Below are 25,773 nucleotides of genomic sequence, written 5' to 3'. Positions count from 1 at the left end.
ACATATTTAATTTGCAGCTGACCAAAAGTAGGAGGGTACGATACCAGCTGCAGTCTATGTCTCATGGAGGAGCAAACATTGTTCCGCACAAATATTACTCACGATGCGCTTTCAATTGCATAAGATCTCTCCAGATGTGCGCATGTCAAGGACATTAGCATGCCTTGTTGACATCTAGTAGCTATGAGAGTGTTATGATGACAGAACAGATGGTTAAGAAGAAACGCTTGGTTTATGCATAATGGAGCTGCATATGGATGGAGTTTGAAGCATTTTACATAAATCAATTGCACTATCAATTCTAAAGTACACTCCTGGAAATTGAAATAAGAACACCGTGAATTCATTGTCCCAGGAAGGGCAAACTTTATTGACACATTCCTGGGGTCAGATACATCACATGATCACACTGACAGAACCACAGGCACATAGACACAGGCAACAGAGCATGCACAGTGTCGGCACTAGTACAGTGTATATCCACCTTTCGCAGCAATGCAGGCTGCTGTTCTCCCATGGAGACGATCGTAGAGATGCTGGATGTAGTCCTGTGGAACGGCTTGCCATGCCATTTCCACCTGGCGCCTCAGTTGGACCAGCGTTCGTGCTGGACGTGCAGACCGCGTGAGACGACGCTTCATCCAGTCCCAAACATGCTCAATGGGGGACAGATCCGGAGATCTTGCTGGCCAGGGTAGTTGACTTACACCTTCTAGAGCACGTTGGGTGGCACGGGATACATGCGGACGTGCATTGTCCTGTTGGAACAGCAAGTTCCCTTGCCGGTCTAGGAATGGTAGAACGATGGGTTCGATGACGGTTTGGATGTACCGTGCACTATTCAGTGTCCCCTCGACGATCACCAGTGGTGTACGGCCAGTGTAGGAGATCGCTCCCCACACCATGATGCCGGGTGTTGACCCTGTGTGCCTCGGTCGTATGCAGTCCTGATTGTGGCGCTCACCTGCACGGCGCCAAACACGCATACGACCATCATTGGCACCAAGGCAGAAGCGACTCTCATCGCTGAAGACGACACGTCTCCATTCGTCCCTCCATTCACGCCTGTCGCGACACCACTGGAGGCGGGCCGCATGATGTTGGGGCGTGAGCGGAAGACGGCCTAACAGTGTGCGGGACCGTAGCCCAGGTTCATGGAGACGGTTGCGGATGGTCCTCGCCGATACCCCAGGAGCAACAGTGTCCCTAATTTGCTGGGAAGTGGCGGTGCGGTCCCCTACGGCACTGCGTAGGATCCTACGGTCTTGGCGTGCATCCGTGCGTCGCTGCGGTCCGGTCCCAGGTCGACGGGCACGTGCACCTTCCGCCGACCACTGGCGACAACATCGATGTACTGCGGATACCTCACGCCCCACGTGTTGAGCAATTCGGCGGTACGTCCCCCCGGCCTCCCGCATGCCCACTATACGCCCTCGCTCAAAGTCCGTCAACTGCACATACGGTTCACGTCCACGCTGTCGCGGCATGCTACCAGTGTTAAAGACTGCGATGGAGCTCCGTATGCCACGGCAAACTGGCTGACACTGACGGCGGCGGTGCACAAATGCTGCGCAGCTAGCGCCATTCGACGGCCAACACCGCGGTTCCTGGTGTGTCCGCTGTGCCGTGCGTGTGATCATTGCTTGTACAGCCCTCTCGCAGTGTCCGGAGCAAGTATGGTGGGTCTGACACACCGGTGTCAATGTGTTCTTTTTTCCATTTCCAGGAGTGTATTTTTCTAATGTCTGGGGTCAGTAGCAAGGAGGTACTGGAAGAGAGAAATCAGTGTAGAACATAAACACATGCACGCCTAAGGCTACATGGTTCTGTAATTAAACACACTATAATGTTAAAGGCATGTGGTTTCCGAAACATCAGTCATGAGGATTGAAACGCTGTTAATACTCTAATGCAGCACATATCCATCTGACATACATCCACCCTGCAACTTTAATGTCCCAATCACTTCAGTGACAGACTTTAAGATGATAAAACTACTTCCTTCTACACGCACAGTATATGTATAGCGCTCACTGTTCACATCCGACCACAGTTCAGAAATTATACTATGCTGGTAGCAGTCCTATAAAACGATTGTCAGCAACAGAAAATGCCATTTACGAGGAAACAGGCAACCACATTGCAGGAGCTATCCAAGCACGCCTCACGCCCTGTCCTCACAGCTTTACTTCTGCCAGTATCTCGTCTCCTACCTTCCAAACTTTACAGAAGCTCCTCTGTGAACCTTGCAGAACTAGCACTCCAGGAAGGAAGGATATTGCGGATACATGGCTTAGCCACAGCCTGGGGGATGTATCTAGAATGAAATGTTCACTCTACAGCTGAGTGTGTGCTGATATGAAACTTCGTGGCAGATTACAACTGTGTGCCGGGCCGAGACTCGAACTCGGGACCTTTGCCTTTCGCGGGGCAGTGCTCTACCATATGAGCTATCCAAGCACGACTCACGTTCCGTCCTCACAGCTTTACTTCTGCCAGTGTCTCGTCTCCTTCCTCGCACACTCCGCTGCAGAGTGAAAATCTCATTCAGGAAGCATCCCCCAGGCTGTGGCAAAGCCATTTGTCCGCAATATCCTTTCTTTCAGGAGTGCTAGTTCTGCAAGGTTCTCAGGAGAGCTTCTGTAAAGTTTGGAAGGTAGGAGACGAGATACTGGCAGAAGTAAAGCTGTGAGGACAGGGCGTGAGTCGTGCTTGGATAGCTCAGATGGTAGAGCGCTTGCCCGCGAAAGGCAACGATCCCGAGTTCGAGTCTCGGTCCGCCACACAGTTTTAATCTGCCAGTAAGTTTTCATATCAGCGCACACTCTGCTGCACAGTGAAAATCTCATTCATTCTGTAGTTGTATACTGTAGTCCCCTAGCTGGTAATACAACGCTCTTTAGATAAGAACACTTTGTAAAAATCTAATAAGTGGTTGCTGATAACTTTGGTGTCACACCTGGGCTTGTGAGTCGACATATATAAATTTATTACTCCTCTACACGAAAAGTACCCTCCCCCCCCCCTCCTCCCCCTAGCTGTTACTGTCTTCCTATTGACAGCACAATACTCCCAGCCTGCTTTTATACTATAAGTTCTGCATTTCTTGGTACCTAGTGTTCAGTTTTGCATTTCATAGGAGTGTCCAAATCCTCTTGGTCAGATTGTGTAGATTTATGTTTTCCATGACCTGCCATAAATTGAGGTGAATGCTGCGATTTCCTTCCGTCATTCGGGCTTGTCTCTAATGAGCTCATCGTCGATGGCAGCACAAACAATCTTCCTTTCTTACAACACCGTAACGTTATTTGGTAAGGATCCCAGAGAGTCGAAACTCTAGTACTGATATTCACTGACCGTATATAACTATGCCAGACCGGTAATAGAGCTTCAATTAGCGATTTTCAGTGCTCCCTTTTATCGCATAGTAAAACTACATCGGTTCTTTTCGTTCATTACTATGCATTAAACGTTGATATTCAGCACCCAATATTTGTATCAGGTGCTAACCATCTTCAAACCGCTCTGCAGTTCGTAGTAATACCCTAAGACCGTACCTCCGTGTACACAAGCGCCTTGTCTGCGAAAATCACTATACACAAGGTGAACAAAACGAAGCTGCTTTGTAGTGTGCAAATTAATTAAGACAAGCTCATAATTTACGAGGAATTGGAGATGGTTAATTTTAACCAATTTTATCTCCCCACTTGTCGACCTCTTGGCAGACTGCTACTGCGTTGACTATGAATAATTTTAGGTGCCCTCCATGACTGTAAGAGACATTGTCTGTGTTGTTGGTGTGGTAAAATCTGTTGTTTCAAGACTTGTTAGGACATGTAGTGATACTGCCACAGTTACTCCAAAGAGAAAAGCAAATGTGAACGAAAACGAAGAACCATTCCTACAACTGACAAAAATACTGTAGAATTCCGTCATCAGAAGATATGGAAGCACCTTCAGAGAGATTTATTGATTAGTGGGGTTGAAACTGACTTTTCAGCGGTACAGCATAGGCTTCTTGATTCTGAGCGGAAGGGACGAAAGCCAATACACAAGCAGCTGTTGGTACCTGCCATGAAGAAAAACGGTTTTCATGGGTTAAAATATATAAATCTTGGACCTCCAATTACTGGAATCATGTAACTGTCAACGATTACTATCATTTTATTGTTCAAGTTTACAGAGCAAGGGTTGTCAGGCGATGCACCCACGAGGCAGTAAGGGCTGAGAATAATGTTTTGGGGTTTATTCACTGCAAGTGGTCTTGGGACACTAGTTCCAGTTGACGGCATGGTGAATTCAACCACACACGTGGAAATCCGTAGGCGCAGGATTGTGCCATTCCTGCAAACCTTTGCTGATGCTGGAGGAGCGTTTGAACGTGATGTGGCCCTGTATCACACTTCTGAATCAGATGTTCACGGAAGCTTAAAACATTAAACATTAATGTGCTTCATTGGCCTGGTGGTTCATTAGACTCAAATCCCTTTCAGAATTTGTGGAATATTGTGAAAAGGCGCCTTGGTAAAATGAACTCTTCGACAGTTGGCTCTGAGCACTATGGGACTTAACATCTGAGGTCATAAGTCCCATAGACTTAGAACTACTTAAACCTAACTAACCTAAGCACATCACACACATCCATGCCCGAGGCAGAATTCTAACCTGCGACGTAGTAGCAGCGCGGTTCCGGACTGAAGCGCCTGGAACGGCCGGCGAACTCTCTAACAAAAAACGCATTTTGTAAATATGGTAAAAGTGTAGTTTCATGACGACAAACTACAAAAGTGACAACGAACTACAAAACATTTGCTCTAACCTGTAGAATGTATGCGATGACGTGTTCTGAAGCTCATTAATGCGAAAGGAGAACCCATTAGTTATTAAAATTCAGGAAGCTACTAACTGTATTGTGCATATAGTAATAAATGTGTACAATTAAAGTTTGATCGTCTCATCCCAACTAATTTGCGCACTACTGCTTACAAGTAATGGAACTGTAGAACTGTCGCATCTGCTTATTTGAACATGCTAATCTCCCAAAACTATTAGAGAAATTTCATGGGGTTTGCACAGCGAATATGGGCGTATCTTGGGGAACATATAGGCTTTATTTCATCAAAATCAGAACTCGGAAAATACTGTGTTAGGTTTTGTGTAAAATTGTCTGCTCAGCTTAGAAATTCGTATGTTTAGTCGCCATGGTACAGTACACCAAAGACGTTATAGATGACGTTCTTAGTATTGAAGTAGACCAAAGAACGAATAGATGGTGCTGTTAGTATTTTCGGAAGTTTACGTCAGTGATAGAATTAAGCACTGCAATCTTATCTTTACAAACACAAACTAATAGCGAATTTACTTGGCTAGGACATATAGATTTACTGATTTCACTTTGTGTAGTAAGATTTTGACATTGCTTTGCTTCTTTCGATAGGTTCTACTTATATTTTTTGCGATGAAAAATCAGTTTGTTAAGTTTGCTTTGTGAATTTGTTGCTTACTCATTACATTTTAATTTCGTTCCGTTTATGAATAAGAATCGTTAGAGAACAGTCGAGTCTTTCTGAATACACCGGCTGGCGAAAAGACTGAGGAATGTGCAGTCTCAAAAATGCAATAAAAATCGTGAGGCTAGATGTGCTGCGGCTCGAGAACATCAGACTTTTAAGTCGTCCTTTGGAAGTTCCTTCCAAAACTGACGTAAGTCTGATCGAGAGCATCATGCATTATCTCACTTCTCAGAACCCTTCACTCACGGAGGCTTAATGTTATTATCTTCACGAAAACACCACAGAAGAGGAAATTTTGACGGTAAGTGACGCAGGCGAGCGAGTTTTTATACCCGGAATTCCCATTGCGGCCTGATACTACATATCGTGTTCGTGGATCTTAGTGCCACTTCGCTTTTGCGCGGCCAGCTATAAGCGGCTCTTTATAGCTACTTTATAATAAGACCGGCGCGGGGTTGACCGTCATTAATGAGCATGTTGTGTGAGTTCATATACCCAGACGGGCTGGACCATGCCCCGTCCGAAGAAATGAGAAACAGAGGAGCCAATAGTTCTAATTCCACTTGACTTTGAAACCACCAGCAGAAATCAACAGGCAGAAAGTTCCTCTGGAGCCTTTAACTCACGCAAAACAGTACGTTTATGGGGATACAGATTCAGATCCTTTTGATGATGTTTCGACACGACGATCTCTCAATTCCCACTGGCGCAAGTAAATGGCGTTGAGCTTTGTTCCAGGCTTTCATTCACTCGAGCAGTTTTTTTTTTTTTTTTTGGTGTGCGAATTCTTTTCGGATACTTACGGATTTTATTCGCTACCGAGGCCGTATCACGCCATTTTGTTACTAAGTTTTCCATTGCAGATTTCGCTGGATGATTTTTCAGAACACTTCCAGTCTTAAACACTTCCGCACTCGTTCTGCACATACTGTGATTCGCACAACATTCGGCAGTGATCACACGCTTTATTATCATGAGCACCAGTGAGTTGAACTGGTCACTAAAGAAATCTGCTCCTCTCACTGAGTCAAACGTAATGATAAAGCGAACTACTCGGCGGAGATCATGCGTGAGACGCGTGTGCTCAGACGTACGACGGCAACTGAACGGCGCATCGAACTCACGGTTTCCAGCATTTTCTGTGTTGGGTAGTTTCCCTGTTCATTAACGATGGTTAGTTCCACGTCAGTCTTATAACTGTTTTCTGTTCTAGTTTTATTTTGCCCACCCCGCAGCACTGAAGCCTATTGGAGTGTCGATACAAACAGACGCAGGTGCTCCGTGGTTTCTCCAAATACTTTGTGCACCTACTTTGTGCACCGACTTTGTGCACCTACCTCCACCGGCCGTGTGGCCGAGCGGTTCTAGGCGCTTAAGTCTGGAACCGTTCGAATCCTGCCTCGGGCATGGATGTGTGTGATGTCCTTAGGTTAGTTAGGTTCACGTAGTTCTAAGTTCTATGGGACTGATGACCTCAGCTGTTAAGTCCCATAGTGCTCAGAGCCATTTGAACCCAAGCCACCTACCTCCGTATCCCGCAAGATGCCGTAAGGTATTTGGTCGAGAATACGTGTTATACCGGGAATAATTTTGCTACTCCACATTTCTTATTCCGTTTACGGATGCTGTGGGACAAGGCAGATAATAGGTTTGTCACGTGGGGTAAGATATTCAGTAATAAACCATTCAGATTAATGGTGATTAAAATTCCTCAGGGCAGGCCGTTGAAATTCGGCCGAAACGTCGGTTTTAGTTTATTATTGTTGTTAGTTTTTAGCAATGACGCGGCATAATACCCATAAGAATATTAATCACTATGACACCGGCCGCGGAAGCCTACGTTCTTATATTGAGCTTTAGTTAGTAAGAAAGCTGAGAAATCGTTTCTTGGCCTGAGGAAGTGAAATACTTCTGTGACGAGTTAGATGCCGCTGTCTAATGTTTGATCAGCTAACAAGAAGCGGACATTAGAGCAACACGAGGCTAGCAGCGAGCTAAGCAACTTGACCCTTGAACAGTACAGACACCAGCGCCGAAAAGTTTTCTACAGAAAAGTATCGCTGTCGACACAGTCACCATGAACACTCCAGAAGGGCGGTGCTGTGTGCATCGGCTCCTTGTAAATAGGCCAACCACCTTCTGGATGGGGAGAGAAGATCTGTAGTTATCTGGGGCACTGCCTCCGAGGCGTTCGGGGTCAAGGGCTGGACTTGTATTATTTGGAACAAGCAGGGCTTAAAAAGACTCACTAACCTCTGCCACAGTATGACTTGTACTTGGAAGACAACACTAGTACGATCTAATATGAGCACTTCTATATACTTGTAAATAGTAACTTATGCATAGAGAATGTGTCAGGGGTTCCTTCCAGGGAATGTACTCCTTCCTACCAGTATATGATATACATCGAACACCTACCGAGATCCGTGCCCTACACCACTATGTGCAGTTTGCTTACATTACCACAGCTGCAAGGATAAAAGCTACTAGTGGTCAATGATTGATGCAAATAAGAGATGAGATAGCTAGACCCACTAGTCAGCTGTTATAAAGTGTTTCGCACAGTTAATGACCTTTAATGAAGCGGATGTCACAGCCGTCAGGCCACAGGAAAATTTTCCCTCGAAAGGTGTCCAAAATGGCAGCAGACTAGGAACAAAATAATGAGCCACAGGTCAACAGCTTGCGTGTTAAATGAAAAAAAGAAGCCTTTTTTTATAAAAAAGGAAATTTAGATTAGTTTACGATAGGATGTCTTAACTTGTTTTGGTGGATGTTCAGGTATTTGATGCCGGTAAGACAATTTATAATTCTGTGTTGGCTACACTTAATGAAAATGATAAGTTCTCATGAAGCATGTTCAGAAATGGAAGCAGTGCCCCTACCGCCTCATCACCCACCCTCTCTCCCTTCCCATCCCAATAATTCACTCCATTGCCACTCTCTACACCTCTCATCATACCTTGGTCAAAAGGGCCACGTGCAGTGTGCAGCAAGAATGGCTGTTTTCAGTAAGATGCATAATCGTGACATACTGTTAATTGGGAAATTGTACTGTGTTCGGCTAGTGCCTACAAAAGAACGAATGGACACAGAAGAATAATAGGAAACATAAAAGTAAGTAGCAAATCAAAGCTCTATAAGTGCAAATAGTAATTTAATTGTGTTGCTAGAAAACAGTAGTGAATATCTCACATAAAAAATATGCATAGTTAATTATCTTTTATTCTATAGACCACTGATGAAAATGTAAAATATGTTTGGTTAAAACCGAAACAAACACTCATTTGTAAAAAATGGTCAATATTTTTCCTATCTACATAATATACATAATTAAAGGAGAAATTGAGGAAGAGTGATTGGAAACATTAACAACCTAATACACAAGCAGCGGCTGTTTGTACTTGCATCAAATTCGCCAGACAAACTATTAGTTACTACCTTCAAACCGTACATTGGTCTATTTGGAGAATTTTAGCTGGTGTAACAGAAGAAATATTTCGATTGTTCAATGAAAAAAGAAAGTACATAAACGTTGGACTACACACGAATACAGCAATGTCAGTTTACTTAAGAATGAAATAAAGAGAACGTACAGAAAAACCAAGGAACAAGCCTGAAGGAAAATTGTGACGAAATCGAAAAAGAGATGGACGTCGCAGAACAGACTGACCATGTAGAAAATTCATAACAACCTTGGGTGAAATCCAAAGCATGGGCGTCATCATTAAGAGCGCAATGAGAATTCTAGCGTTAAACGCAGAGAACAAAGCGAAAAGGTGGAAAGATAAATTGGGGACCTCTACTAGGGGGAGGACTTCGCTGATGACATGTTACAAGAAAAATTGGAAACAATATGTAAGACACAGGGATCAAGTACTGGGATTTAACACAGCTTTGCAAGACTCGTGATCAAATAAGGTGAAAGGTGCAGACCACGTTCCTTCAAAATTTCTAAAATCATCCGCGGAAGTGGCATCAAAGCTATCGTTCAGGCTGGTTGGTAGAAGTTATGAGTCTGAAGACACACCGTCAGTCTTTCGAAAAAATTAAATTCTTAGTATAAAAGGAATTAGCTATACAAAAAAGGGATAATATACAATATTTAGAGGAAACAAGAAGGAACACTAACAATGGAAGATAAGGAACTAAATGGTCGGATTAGGGAGAGTGTAAGAAAGCCATGCAGAATTTCAAGAGCGGGATTAAAATTCTGGGTGAAAGATTATCACCTGTAAGCTTTGCTGATGACATTGTGATGCTTAGTGAAAATGAAGAAGAATTAGATGATCTGTTGAGTGGAATGAACAGTCTAATGAGTACACAATGTGGCTTGAAGGTAAACCGGATAAAGACGAAAGTAATGAGAAGCAGCAGATAGGAGTTTAGCGATCAACCTTATATTAAAAAATGGGGACCACGAATTAGACGAAAGTCAAGAATTCTGTTATCTCGCAAACAAAAAAAGGAAACGTAACAGACTTATGAAGGGCGACATAACAGAGTGTCACAGCCAAAGAGGGCAGTCCTGAATTCCTGGACAATAAAAGTGTACTAACATGAAACGTTGGTCTCAGTTTCAGGAAGAAAGTCCTAAGAAAGTAGGCTTGGAGCAAAGCATTGCAAGGTGATGAATCACCTGAAAAGAAGAGAACTGAAGCATATGAGATATGATGTTATACAAAGTTATCGATAATTAGATAGATTACTAATGTAGGAAATAAAGACGTTTTCCTTAGAATCGACGAAAAAAAAGGGACACATGGGGAAGAATAGAGTGGCCAGATGCGAGTAGGACTCGCGATCAGAGGGTCCCGTACAAAGCCAGTTATGCATACAACCAGATAATCGTTTCTGGGATTCGAGAATATCAACGATTTTTGCTTGTTACCGACATTGTTACCGGTAAGACATCACTCCCGTCGATTCCAAGACTTTCGAGGATGTTTTAATTTAAAGTTTGAAGACGAATAACAAATGACAAAAGACATTTTTTTCGTGTGATATAATTCCAGATTACTTGTACTGTGAACCCTTTCTTTCTGCTAAGCTTCATGAGCCCAGATCAACGGGAAGTATCCAACAGGTATCAATAAGTGAGGTTGTAAGTACCAAAAATTTATCTTCTGATTAGACTGACGTGGACTTAGTATGTATTTCAACTTGACACGTTTGTCCGTTCCTAATAAAAAGGGCATCCCAACAGACGGACGAACACAGACAATCAAATAACAACGGAATTTTTTTATGCGTGATATTTACAAATTAACAATTTCTGATTTTTTCCTTTACTTGTAATGTGAAATCTTTCCCTTGCCAAACTTCAACATTCTAGACCAACGGAAGGTACCCTATAGGTTTTGATGACTGAGTTTGCGAATTTCAAAATATGTGACATAAATGGTCGTGTCTTTAGAATGCATTGACTTTCAAGCTTACATTTAAAACATCACCAAGTGACTACAGACCTTATAATGTGACACAAATTTCAACTTTATACATCTACCCGTTCCTGAGAAAAAACTGCCTCAACATACTAACGGACAGACAGTCTGATAACAAATGACAAAACTTTTTTGTGTGGTATAATTAAAAAATTAACGATTTTTGCATGTCTCCTTTCGTTGTAGTATGAAAACTTGTTTCTTACTGAACTTCACAACTCTAGACCAGCAGGAAGTACGCTTCAGTTTCGATGACTAAAATTGCAAGTATCAAAAATATCGACATAAACGGTCGTATCTTTCGGCTGAGAAACATCAATTTTATACGTCGCCCAGCGACCGTAGATCTTAGTATGTGCCATACATTTCAACGTGATATACACTACTGGCCATTAAAATTCCTACACCAAGAAGAAATGCAGATGCTAGACGGGTATTCATTGGACAAATATATTACACTAGAACTGACATGTGATTACATTTTCACGCAATTTGGCTGCATATATCCTGAGAAATCAGTACTCAGCACAACCACCTCTGGCCGTAATAACGGCCCTGATACGCCTGGGTATTGAGTCAAACAGAGTTTGGATGGCGTGTACAGGTACAGTTGCCCATGTAGCTTCAACACGATACCACAGTTCAATAAGAGTAGTGACTGCCGTATTGTGACGAGCCAGTTGCTCGGCCACCATTGACCAGTCTTTTAATTGGTGAGAGATCTGGAGAATGAGCTGGTCAGGGCAGCAGACGAACATTTTCTGTATCCAGAAAGGCCCGTACAGGACATGCAACATGCGGCCGTGCGTTATCCTGCTGAAATGTAGGGTTTCGCAGGGATCGAATGAAGGGTAGAGCCACGGGTCGTAACACATCTTAAATGTAACGTCCACTGTTCAAAGTGCCGTCAGTGCCATCAAGAGATGACCGATACCTGTAACCAATGGCACCCCATACCATCACGCCGGCTGATACGCCAGTATGGCGATGACGAATACACGCTTCCAATGAGCGTTCACCGCGATGTCGCGAAACGCGGATGCGACCATCATTATGCTGTAAACAGAACCTGGATTCATCCGAAAAATTGACGTTTTGCCATTCGTGCACCCAGGTTCGTCGTTGAGTACACCATCGCAGGCGCTCCTGTCTGTGATGCAACGTCAAGGGTAACCGCAGCCATGGACTCCGAGCTGATAATCCATACTGCTGCATACGTCGTCGAACTGTTCGTGTAGATGGTTGTTGTCTTGCAAACGTCCCCATCTGTTGACTCAGGGATCGAGACGTGGCTGCACGACCCGTTACAGCCATGAGGATAAGATGCGTGTCATCTCGACTGATAGCGATACGAGGCCGTTGGGATCCAGCACGGTGTTCTCTATTACCCTCCTGAACCCACCGATTCCATATTCTGCTAACAGTCATTGGATCTCGACCAACGCGAGCAGCAATGTCGCGATACAATAAACCGCAATCGCGATAGGCTGCAGTCCCACCTTTATCAAAATCGGAAACGTGATGGTACGCATTTGTCCTCCTTACACGAGGCATCACAACAACTTTTCACCAGGCAACGCCGGCCAACTGCTGTTTGTGTATGAAAAATCGATTGGAAACCTTCCTCATGTCAACACGTTGTAGGTGTCGCCACCGGCGCCAACCTTGTGTGAATGCTCTGAAAAGCTAATCATTTGCGTATCACAGCATCTTCTTCCTGTCTGTTAAATTTCGCGTCTGTAGCACGTCATATTTGTGGTGTAGCAATTTTAATGGCCAGTAGTGTATATTCCGTTCCTGACAAAAGTGTTTTTAACGGTGGGATTACAAGACAGAGAACAATGGGATTTTATGAGGTCTTCGTTTTTAGCAATTGGATGGATGTCACGACACGTGCTAAGACATCAAGAAATAACTTCCACGGTACTAGAGAGAGTTGCAGATGTTAAAACCGCAGAGGAAGACACAGATTGGAATTCATTCAAGAAGTAGTTGAGGACGTGGAGTGCAAGTACTACTCTGAGATAAGGAGGTTGACAAATAGAGTAATTTACGGAATTCCCCATCGAACTAGTGAGAAAAATGGTTTCAAAAATAGAAAGTGTAGAGCTGCTACCAGGCTGATGTTCTTACTGCTGATTCAGGTCAGTAGAGTTGTGCGCGTGTTGTAGTCGATTTCATGTAATCAGAGCAGTGAAGGTGCGTCGTCGTGAATAAGTGACTTTATGGCAGAACAGATAGAGTTTTTACGTACCCATTACCACATCCTCAATGAAGTTGCCGATCTTCTTATGTATCAGTGTGGACTTTGCAACGTGTCTACAAGAAATCGTGTAACGACCGCTCAATTTAACATTACGTTAAGACCAGTGGTCGAAAAAATATGTTAAGTGTTAGGGCCGGGAGAAAAGTGTCATTCCTTGTCAGTGACAATCCTCTCCAAGACATTAGCTGCCAAAGGCATTGGTTTATATCAACAGGGCAAATTGAAAATTTTGATTCGAACCTGGGTCTCCTTTTTTTTTTGTCGTTGCGGACGTCACATGTGACATTCGTTGAAGTTCGTTTGTTGATCGTTCCACTCAGTTTTTTTTATTACAGAGGCCAACCAGCTCTCGACCGAACACGCTGAGCTACCGTGCCGGCGTACTCGACAGATGCGTTGACCACCACGCTATCCGGATACAGTGGTCACCACAGCCCCACGGACTGCTTTATCACGCCTCCCGCCAGAACCAAATTCTCAACATATACCACATACTACTGATGTAGCACCCCTGCTCTTTCACCACATTACTCACGGCATTTCTCCGATTCTCGTGAGAATTAGAGCTTGGTGTGCATCCCCGAGAGAACAGACACTACATGTATAATCATTTTCAGTGCCGGCACGAACTGCTACAGTCAGGGAATACAGGTCTATCTCAACCAGTTTCCCCGCGGACAGAGTGGGTGGAACTGTATGCAACGGATGTTAGGAGTTGGGTACTTCGCAAACGGGAACTGTTCACAACATCACTTAGTGATGAACTTTCTAATGAGCCAAACAACACATAAAAGGGATAGTAGCTAGCTGGAGACGTGGTGTAGTCCTACGAGCCATGATTATGCTATTTTTGGTTTCTGATTTTGAAATTCATCGAATGCACTGACGGGACAATGAGGCGTTCAGTCCACGGTAAGCGGAGGGTATAATTCAAGGCGGAAGTGCTTCTGTTTTGGAAATGTTTCTCGTAACGTGACTTGAGCACAATCATTCAGGATACCATGAACGTGATTACAATGTTTATTTCAGCATTCTCAGTAACCAAATGTTGCACTTCCTTCTAAATCTTCATGATGTGTGTGCTGAGGTCACTCGCGTCTTCCAAGATGACAAACGTCCTGTTTAAAAGACTGCAAAAATGCGTTCTTGGTTTGACGAACACTTAGGCACCCTTCCGCAACTCGAGTGGCTCCATATATCAGCCGATATCAGTCCCATAGAAAATATCTGACGCTATTTGAAATACCAGGTGAATGGTATGACACATTTCCCGCAATTTGGTAGCCTCAGGGGATCTAACCAGCACTGAATGGCTTCAGCCATACATGGCACACCTCAGGCACTTGAGGTGCTTTTCGTCCCCGAACTGAGTCCATTATCAAGGGAAGAGGTGCTGTTCATACGTTATTAGCTTTATATCTCCTGTAGGAGACCATTCTTTCGTTTTTATTTATTTATTGTGTTTACAGGCCTGGTAGATGTGCTCTATGGGCGAAGCAATATCACCAAGCGTATGTTTCCTTACAGTAGGGTCGATACTAAAATGAGGAAAGTACATTTTAAGAAAAAAAAGCACCAGGGAGAAGTTATATAAATTGGTCAAAATTTGATGTTCATACAGGTATCTACTGGAAATGCAAAACTGTAAACTATATCGGCCGACGGATGAAAGTGTGACGCCGCAGACCAATTTCACCGTGCAGCTGGCAAGAATAGTAAGCAAAGGGCATGTTGATACCAGGCAATAAATTCTTTGCGAATTCCATTCTGTGTACAATAACTACGCCTTGCAGGCAGCGCGTGAACAATGTACGCAGGTGTCAGCATTTGAGAGAGGACGTGTAGTTGGGCTCAAAGAAGTCGGCTAGAGTAATTGGAGACTCGCTCGATATTTGATGCGATGACAATATTCCCGCGTGTTGGCAGGAAGAGGTGTACCATGGTCGAACAAAAAGTCAAGAAGGAAGCGGTCGTGAGGACCGAGCAATCGTTAGAGAGGCACTCAGAGCTCCGGATTAAGCATTGTCATCTAACCAACGTAGAACTGGTACTCCATTGACCAAAAACACCATTAATATGCGGCTCACAGAAAGGGGACTGTGCTCACGGCAGCCCTTGCATTGATCTCTGTATACCAAAACACCCGTTTGCGGTGTGTCCGGCACATCCAGCCCGGAATCTCATTGAAGGAAGTGGAATTTTCATCAGAGATGAGTCCCGTTTTTAACTGAACCACGATGACCAGCAGCCGGCCGCTGTGGCCGAGTGGCTCTAGACGCTTCAGTGCGGAACCGCGCTGCTACTACGGTCGCAGGTTGGAATCCTGCCTCGGGCATGGATGAGTGTGATGTCCTTAGGTTAGTTAGGTTTAAGTAGTTCTAAGTTCTAGGGGACTGATGACCACAGATGTTAAGTCCCACAGTGCTCAGAGCCATTTGAACATTTTGAACACGATGACCAGCCAAGACGTGTTGGAGACGTCCCAGACAGTGGTGCGTACTTACTCGATTGTCGCCCCTTTGGTTGTCATATGCGATTCCCTTACAGCACAGCTGTGCATCGACGATATTCTTTGCCCCGTTTTGTTGCCATTCACGGCAAATTATCCTGGGCTTACATTTCGTTAAGGTAATGCTCGCCAGCACATGGCGAGCGATTCTACTGCTTCTCTTCGTGTCTTCCAAACCCTACCCTGCCCAGCAAGGTCTCGGATCTCCCGTGAATTGGGAATTTTTGGATCAGTTTGGGCAGGGTCTCGAATAGAATTGGAGAGAAGAGAAATTTGTGGTGCATCTTGACTAGAAGAAGGGATCGGTTGGTAGGGCATATTCTGACGCATCACCAATTTAGTATTGGAGGGCAGCGTGGATGGTAAAAATCGTAGAGGGAGACCAAGAGATGAATACACTAAGCAAATTCATAAAGATGTAGGTTGCAGTAATTACTGGGAGATGAAGAAGCTTGCACAGTATTGAGTAGCATGGGAGCTGCATCAAACCAGTCTCTGGACTGAAGACCACAACAACACATGGGCAGGGTCCTTCAGTCAGCTCGGGATTTTGACGATCTATCGCGCTAATTGGGCAGAATTTGGTAGAATATTCCTCAGGAGGACGTCCACGACTGTCTCAATCAATGCCAAGCCGAATAACTGCTTGCATTAGGGCTGGAGGTGGACCAACACGCCATTGACTTGCTCAGTTTGTGAAGATTTTCTTCTTGAATGAATCATCCAATTTTTCTGAAATTGTTAGCCTTTGTTTGTGTGTACACGTACATCAGATCTACCAATTTCCGTCCCATTCGATTAATCCTTGGTGGAGCGTCGGTTTCCTTTCTTTCGTTTTAGAGAATATAACGACTCTCCTTTCCTATTACACGGTATACTGCGTTACAGCATTCAGGACACTACATGCAAGGGAATTTTACAGAGTACACCGACCGATTCAGATGTCTTAGTTAGGCTGTAGCACTGTAGACCTGAAGCGAGTCGGAGTGGGTTCGGACTGTGATATGATTGGGTACGGCGTACAGAAAACGTAAAATAAATAATGGAAAAGAGAACTGCTCTGTCAAGGAAAAAACATGTGCTGTACATTCAACTCGGACAAATATAACTTTATTACTATGAAAAAATAATCCACGGTTACACTACTCGTTATTGGTGTCCCATTCGCACAACATTTCGGTTCTCAGGTTTGTCGCACTGGAGAGCTGACAGTCTGTTAGCTCATGGGCCATAGATGACTGGGTTATTCGCCGAAATATTGTGCCCATTGGATACCAACTACTGGCAGTACACCCGTGGCTTACCTTCTCTAAAAACTCTACTGGGACTCCAAAGAAATAATTATGTTAAAAGCAGATCTTGTCGTAAGCAATTCCTACAAAATAACAACGACTGTAATCTATGTAACTGCAAAATCCAGAGCAGTTTGTTGAAAAATCATCTGCTGTAATGGCAGTACTACTGTGTAACTATTCCAAAGTTGCATTTGAATAATTAAGTTTAATTATGCAGTCCCCTAATTACGTAAAATATCCAGCAAGCGCTGTTCAAGTGACTAAATCGCGTCTACGGGTAATTTCAGCGTAAATGAGCGAACAGCAGTCTGTTGCAATTGCAGATATTTAAAGGTTATTATGCTGATGATAAAACAACTCCACGACAGCTTTGCTCCATTTAGAAAGACTGTCACCACTATTTACGTAACCATATTAGCACGCTTCTCGCCGCCGGCCGGGGTGGCCAAACGGTTCTAGGCGCTACAGTCTGGAACCGCGCGACCGCTACGGTCGCAGGTTCGAATCCTGCCTCGGGCATGGATGTGTGTGATGTCCTTAGGTTAGTTAGGTTTAATTAGTTCTAAGTCTATGGGACTGATGACCTCAGACGTTAAGTCCCATAGTGCTCAGAGCCATTTGAACCATTTTGAACGCTTCTCGCCGTCAAGACTGTGAGGAATAACCCAATACAGCGTACTTAAGTTGTCAACAAATCGTGATACACATTTGTTTGCTTCAGCGTTTTTCTTGTTATCCTCTTATTACGTCTATCAACTGGGACATTTTATAGGAAATTGCTTAGCTCGTTCACTTACAAAAAAGGTACAAAGAAGTTAGGAAGTTATAGGAATATCAACTGTTTGATACATTATGTAATGAAAGCGAAATTTGTACTTATTTTCCAGATCTGAAGTATTATCAAGGGATGCAGCTTATCTTATATCTCTGGGGGAAAAGACTTGGCATGTATATGCTGAAATTTACTGTGGATTTTTTCCACTAATTGTTTCATGTCTCGTAAAATATTGTTACAGTATATTTGTTTAGCAGCTTTTCTTACTGGTAATTAATTTCATTCCTTTCACTATTTCTTGCCAACATACAATTATGACGTTTGTGCCAACTGTAAACAAAGCTTCTGAATTCGTATATCATTCGTTGTGAGACGGACACTCTTTACTTGCGTCGAATCTCGTTTCCAGAACCCGAATACAACTGACTCTCACCAGTCTTGAATTTGTCATCGCTTTATTTTATTTCTGAATGTCGTATTTATCACCGCCCTATTGAGAGGCCACTGCACAATGGTCATCATGATCATAAGTGTTCTTGCCACAGGCAGGTTTTCGCGTGACAGCTCTCCGAGCTCTCCTGTCTTCTTCTACCTTCTTCAGGTCTGCGTTTTTTCTGCTTCCCCTTACGTCGTCTATCATCTTGTATCTGTCACTTCTTCTCATTCTCCTCCCTCTAAGTAGAACTTCCAAAGTATCTGTTAGCAGGCACTCTCTTCTCGAGGAGTATTCCATCCAGTTCTTCTTCCTTTCTTTTATAATCTGAAGCAGTCTTCTCCTCTCACCGACACTTTCCAGCACTGTTTTTTTTTATTACTCTTTACATCCAGCTTATCCTCTTCATTCTCCTCCACATCCACATCTCGAATGCTTCTGGCCTTTCTCATCCTCTGGTTTAATTGTTCATGTTTCTGCCCCATAGAGTGCCATATTCCAGACGAAACACGTGCCAAGTCTTTCCCACAGACCTTCAGCTAGATAGACACATCACATTCTATTTAATACTTTCTTCGCTATAGCAATGCGAGTTCTGACCTCCTGATGTCCTCTTAAGTCTTCATTAATAGTACTTCAAAGATATTTAGATGCTTTTACTTGGTTAATAACAATTTGCCCGGTCTTCCTTTGCCGATCACAATACTCTTTGATGCTGCCATACTGATTCTCATATGGTATTCCACCCAAGCATCAATCAGATCTTTAAGCGTTTTATTTACAGAGTTAGTTCACTTTCTGCCATTAGTACCAGCTCATCAGAAAATCATATACATTCTATTCTCATTCCACCAATACACACTCCTCTTTTTCCATCTCAGCTTTTCGCATTGATTTCTTCCAAGTACAAGTTGAACAATAAAGGGGAGAGGCACAACGTTGTTTAATGCTCCTTCAAATGCTGCTTCACTCAAATATTTCTTGTCCAATCCGTATCTTACTTTCTGTTATAAATGTAGGATCTATACCAATCGTCTCCCCTTCCAATCTACTCCTTTCCTTTTCAAAATTCCCATCAACTTGTTCCGTTGTATTCTGTTGAAAGTTTTTTTCAAAGTCAATAAAAAAAAGCCGGCCAGTGTGGCCGAGCGGTTCTAGGCGCATCAGTCTGGAACTGCGCAACCGCTACGATCGCCGGCTTCAATCCTGCTTCCGGCATGGATGTGTATGATGTCCTTAGGTTCGTTATGTGTAAGTAGTTCTAAGTTCTAGGGGACTGATGACCTCAGATGTTACGTCCCATAGTGCTGAGAACCATTTGAACCATTTCAATAAGGAAAAGCAGAGATTTCTTTACCTTTCTCAATATATCTTTCCCCTATGACCCCCCTTGTTCCTTTTCCTCTTCTAAATCCGAACTCTCCCTCCACAGTCCATCTATCCAACTTGCCCTATAGTCTTCTCTTCAGCACTCTCAGCAATATGTCAGCTGCATGAGAAATTAGGCTGATACTCCTATGATCTTCACATTTTTTGGTATTTCTCTTTCCCTCAATCGGTATTATTAGGGTGTCATTACTGTTACATCTTAAGTCAAACGCGGGCACACAGTCAGTAACGACAGGGAAGAGAAGGCTGTGAGAAGAAGTCAGCCAATCGCACGCTGACCGACCTCTCTGCAGGATGACAACGCGACTGCAGCGGCCGACTGGTGGGGCCCACTTCGATAGCAGCGTCACCGTTAAGCAGCTTCAAGATTACCCACTTCGATAACAGTTCACGACAGACTTTTGTCAGTTAGACATCAGCAGTCATTGTAAAGGCTGATTATCTCGTATGTCGCCCTTTGCTTGCGTCACATCTGTGTAACTGCCGAAGTTAAGTATTTTATTTGATTAATTGTAATAAAAATCATTAATACGAGTTGTTTGATTGATTGTCTACCGAACCGAGTAGGCAGGATTGATAGACACAACGAGATTGGCGACGAGGTGAACAAATACCATTGTGACAACCTGTTAACGGAGCCACTGGCTGCCACAGATTTTTTTTTTTTGTCGTGGACTTTTGTGTTTTGCTGGCGCCTTAATAATAACCTGTCTTTTCTTTGCAGGAATGTGTTTACAAGTTTTAACAGTGTCTTTTCTATTCAGTGCTTTCAGGTGGGCGTTGCAGAAATTTTGTTTGCTTTTGTGCTTATTCTTGCTTGCACTGTCTATTTATTGCGTTTGACTATTCCAAAATGAGCAACCCACCTTTCCCACCCCTTGCTCAGATACCTCTGCTGCAAACGATGGATGCAACGCAGTTATACCAAATGTTTCAGACGCAGCAGATTGCAACCCTTCTCAATACTGTGCGACTGTTACTCGCAAACCACGTAACCAACACTGCGCAAAATCTACAAACTGTGGCTCCCAGAGCCTTACCGCCTTTTCGCCAGCTTAACGAAATAGAAGAGAAATAGCTGGATTGGTTACAACAGTATGAAGCCCACATCATTGCTCACAAAGTACCAGGTACTGTGAAATAACATTACTTTTTGTCAACAGTAGGAAGTGCAGTCTCTCGCCTCATTTAGAAATTGTTCCCTAACGCCACTCCGAGTGAACTTTCCTATGATCAGGTTGTACGTTCTCTATCTATTATTACCAACAAGTGAATATGGTAGTACCTACGTACTAACTCTTTCATCGCAAGGAAAGGCTAGTACAAACTTACCCCGAGTTGGGAACAGATTTGCAGGGTATGATCAGGAAATGCAAATTCAAATGTGCTTGTGGTGCTTTATATTCAGATGTTATGTTGCGTGATGCGATCGTGTACAATGTAACTGATGTCAAACTTAGAGAACAGATTCAGAAATAGTTAGAGCCATCATTTCATCCCGTAGTGCACATTCTAGATCAGGATGATTCAGGTGCCGTGTCGGCGGATCAATTTGAACAGCCACCAATTGTAAGTAGGCTGTTTAGGTTTTTATGTTGGTAACGCTACGTAGTGCTATGTATGAAAATCGCTGACGGCGCTATGTGCAGTCTATGGCTGGTTAGACTGATTGTTGGAATATTCGCTTGTGTAGCGATGGACAGTTGGATGTGAGCCGTCATCAGTGGTGGATGGGGGAGAGACATGCCAGAGTTTTGAGAGGGTTGCTATGAGCGGATGAACTGGATGTGTGTCTGTAAGCAATAGGAAATTTGTAAGACTGGATGTCATGAACTGATATATATATATATATATATATATATATATATATATATATATATATATATATATATATATATATATATATATATATAATGAGTTTTGAACACTATTAAGGTAAATACATTGTTTGTTCTCTATCAAAATCTTTCAAAAAATGGTTCAAATGGCTCTGAGCACTATGCGACTTAACTTCTGAGGTCATTAGTCGCCTAGAACTTAGAACTAATTAAACATAACTAACCTAAGGACATCACACACATCCATGCCCGAGGCAGGATTCGAACCTGCGACCGTAGCGGTCACGCGGTTCCAGACTGAAGCGCCTTTAACCGCACGGCCACACCGGCCGGCCAAAATCTTTCATTTTCTGACTATGCCTATCAGTAGTTAGTGCCTTCAGTAGTTAGAATCTTTTATTTAGCTGGCAGTATTGGCTCTCGCTGTATTGCAGTAGTTCGAGTAACAAAGATTTTTGTGAGGTAAGTGATTCATGAACGGTATAAGTTATTGTTAGTGCTCTTCTGTTGTAGGGATTATTGAAAGTCAGATTGCGTTGCGCTAAAATATTGTTTGTCAGTTTAGAAATGATCAGAATAAGTAAAGAGAAAACAGACTCAGTACGTTCAGTTTTACTCAGCTGTTTCAGTATCAAAAATCGTATGAGTTTTTCCGGCAGTGTCATTCTTAATTTTTGAAGGGGAAGTTTCACAATTAGTCTGGTTGAGTCGTCCCCTGCTCACGACCAGCCCATTAGGTAGCAACATCACGAGAGTGCCAAGTCCTGTAGACAGTTCTCAAAACAGGCGGCTACGTTGGTGAATGGAATTAAGTCATGCCCTCGGTCCCATTCACGGCACAAACGCCAAGACTGCCCGACCAGACATGCGAAGTGTTATGCTTGTGGCAAGAAAAATTACGCACAATCCATATCTTTGCAACGGAACAAACATAAGAATTCTGCCCACACACAAAATTCTAGTCACAAGGCCCATGTAATCAATGGGGTGCATTCAAAGCCTGCTGAAGGCATTAGCAAAACTAGCAAACAAACAGTCTCTTCAGTGCTACGCCAGTCTAACAAACTTTTTGTTCGTTTGCGTCTTAGTGGAAAACGTGTGAAACTTCAGTTGGACACGGGTGCCTCTGTTACATTGCTGAATCGTAACACATATGAACTGTTTGACTCCCCACGCCTGTCTAAATCTAGCACGCACCTGACGGCTTATAATGGACAAGACATTCCCATTCTCGGAAAATGTACTTTGCCTGCAATGTATCGCTCGCATTCACGATCTGTGACTTTCAAAAAAATGGATCAAATGGCTCTGAGCACTTTGGGACTTAACTTCTCAGGTCATCAGTCACCTAGAACTTAGCACTACTTAAACCTAACTAACCTAAGGACATCACACAAATCCATGCCCGAGGCAGGATTTGAACCTGCAAACGTAGCGGTTGCGCGGCTCCAGACTGTAGCGCCTAGAACCGCTCGGTCACTTCGGCCGACACTGTGACTTTCACTGTGCCACAATCACTTGATTGAGAGAACTTATTTGGCCTTGATTCATTTGATTTGTTTGGCTTTCAAATTCAGGACAATGTGTTGTCAGTGACTGCATTCAATGCCAAAGACAGTGTTGCTGAAAGAATTCCCTGAACCCGTTTCTGAAGGTTTAGACAAGGCTAACAATTTTATTGCACCTATTACCACGAAAGACAATGCTCAGCCTAAATCTTGCCAAGCCAGGGCTGTTCCCATTGTATTACGAGACAAAGTAGTCTGTCCCCAATAGCTCATTGGTCAGCGCGACAGAACGTCAATCCTAAGGTCTCGGGTTCGATTCCTGGCTGGCTCGGAGACTTTCTCCGGTCAGGGACTGGGTGTTGTGTTGTACTAATCATCATCATTTCATCCCCATCGACGCGCAAGCCACCGAAGTGTGGTAAAACCGAAAGACTTGCACCCGGCGAACGGTCTATCCGACGGGAGCCCCTAGTCATACATTTGCATTTTACGAGACAAAGTGACTGCTGAACTTCAAGAATTGCAAGATAGCGGAGCTATTGCGCCCATACAAGCTAGTCAAAGGGCAAGTCCACTGGTTTTGCTCCCCAAACCTACAGGTCGCATTCGCCTCTGTGTTGACTTTAAGTTTGCAGTCAACCCAGAAATTGTGATTGATACTTATGCCATTGCCGCACCCAGAGGATCTCATGGACAGATTAGGCGCTGGTCGCTACTTTTCAAAAATTGATTTGCGCAACACATATCTTTAAATATCACTAGACGAAGATTCTCAATCCGTGTATGTTGTGAACACTTATTTGGGCTTGTTTACATATTTGCATTTGTCTTTTGGTAATGGTTCCGCACCCGCCATTTTCCAACGGTATTTGGTAAAGCTGACTGCTCAAGTACGCAACTGTTCAAACTATTTGGACGATATTTCCGTAGTACGTACACCTGAAGAACACATTGCAAATTTGCGTGCTTTGTTTCGTGTGTTATCTGATGCAGGACTAAAGTGTCGACTGGACAAGTGTGATTTTTTTTTTTAATCTGTGTTGCAGTATCTTGGTCATGTCATAAACAGACAAGGTGTACCTCCTCTTCAGTCACATTTGTTAGTCACATTTGTTAGACGTACGTGACCTGCCAGTTCCTTGCAATGCGACAGAATTGCTGTCAGTCTTACGGAAAATCAACTATTATATTCGGTTCATAGCGAATGCTGCACAAATCGCTGCTCCATTGCATAGTTTGCGTCGCAAGAACGATCCCTTTGTTTTGCCAGATCAGTGCGAAGATGCTTTTCAAAAACGTAAAGGTGCATTTCTCAGTGATCGATGCTTGGTCCACTTTGATCCTGACAAACCAGTTGTGTTGCATGCAGACGCTTAGTCTTACAGAATCGGTGCAGCGCTTTCGCACAGAACTGGTGGAAAATGGTTCAAATGGCTCAGAGCGCTATGGGACTTAACATCTGTGGTCATCAGTCCCCTAGAACTTAGAACTACTTAAACCTAACTAACCTAAGGACATCACACACATCCATACCCGAGGCAGGATTCGAACCTGCGACCGTAGCAGTCGCGCGGTTCCTGACTGAGCGCCTAGAACCGCTAGACCACCGCGGCCGGCAACTGGTGGTAAAGACAGACCTATTGCTTTCGCATCAGAAGTATTGTCCAAAGCTCAGTGTAACTACTCACAAATTGAAAAAGAGTCTTTGGCTGTTGTGCGCTGTGTCATCAAATTCCACCATTATTTGTATGGCAGAAAATTCTACTTACTAACGGATCACAAGCCTTTGCAGTCCTTGTTTCATTCCACGAAACCGGTTCCTGTGCGAACTGCCCAAAAATTGCAAAGATGGGTTTTGTTGTTCTCTGAATACCAGTACGAGATTTTGTATCGTCCGACAGCCCAGCATGGTAATGCGGACGCACTTTCAAACCTTCCGATTGGCCCCGACATAGACTTTGACGCTTCTGCTGCATCTTGTTGTCACATCGATTATCAGTATTCTGAATTACTTCAGTCCTTTCCTCTGACCTATGGGAAAATTGTACAAGCAACGGAAGCTGATTCGGATTTGATTATTTTGCTAAAATACATTCGTACATCTTGGCCTCGCTCATTGCATAGCATAAAGGACTCTGTAGTGCTCAGATACTTCACACGTTGGCATAGCCTCGCTATACAGCAAGGTACGATTCTTGTTCAAAATGACGGTGGACAGTCACGTGTCTCGATCCCAAAAGCTGTGCAACATGAAGTGTTGCAATGACTTCACCAAGGACTCTGGGGGACTGTTCGTGCGAAACAGTGCATCGACACTGTACTTGGCAGGATATGGAGACCCAAATAGAACAAATAACGTCACAGTGTCACGAATGTGCGGAAAATCAGTCTGCTCCGCCACAAAAATTCTCTGCCTGGCCTAAACCGCAATCTCCATGGCAACGTGTGCACATAGACTTTGCGGGACCTTTTTGGAACATTCGTTGGTTGATTGGGGTAGGCTCTTATAGCAAATTTCCTTTTGATATGCCAATGAACTCTACAACATGACGTGGCACAGTTCAGTTGCCTCGAAGGTTTGCCGCAAGTCATAGTGTCGGACAACGGCCCTCAGTTCACGTCAAATGGATTTGAAACATTCTGTGAAGGGAATGGGATACAACATTTAACTAGTTCACCGTTCCATACACAGTCCAACGGCGAAGCGGAACGTTTTGCCAGAACCTTGAAGCATCACATGGCCGCACTTCGCACTGCACACACCAGGGATCAAGCATTGCAACTGTTTCTGGAGGAATTGCTT

The sequence above is a fragment of the Schistocerca nitens genome, chromosome 6 (genome assembly GCF_023898315.1).
Source record: "Schistocerca nitens isolate TAMUIC-IGC-003100 chromosome 6, iqSchNite1.1, whole genome shotgun sequence".
In the NCBI taxonomy this organism is placed as follows: domain Eukaryota; kingdom Metazoa; phylum Arthropoda; class Insecta; order Orthoptera; family Acrididae; genus Schistocerca; species Schistocerca nitens.
The sequence above is the reverse complement of the archived record's forward strand: the minus strand, read 5'-3'. Positions refer to the sequence as shown.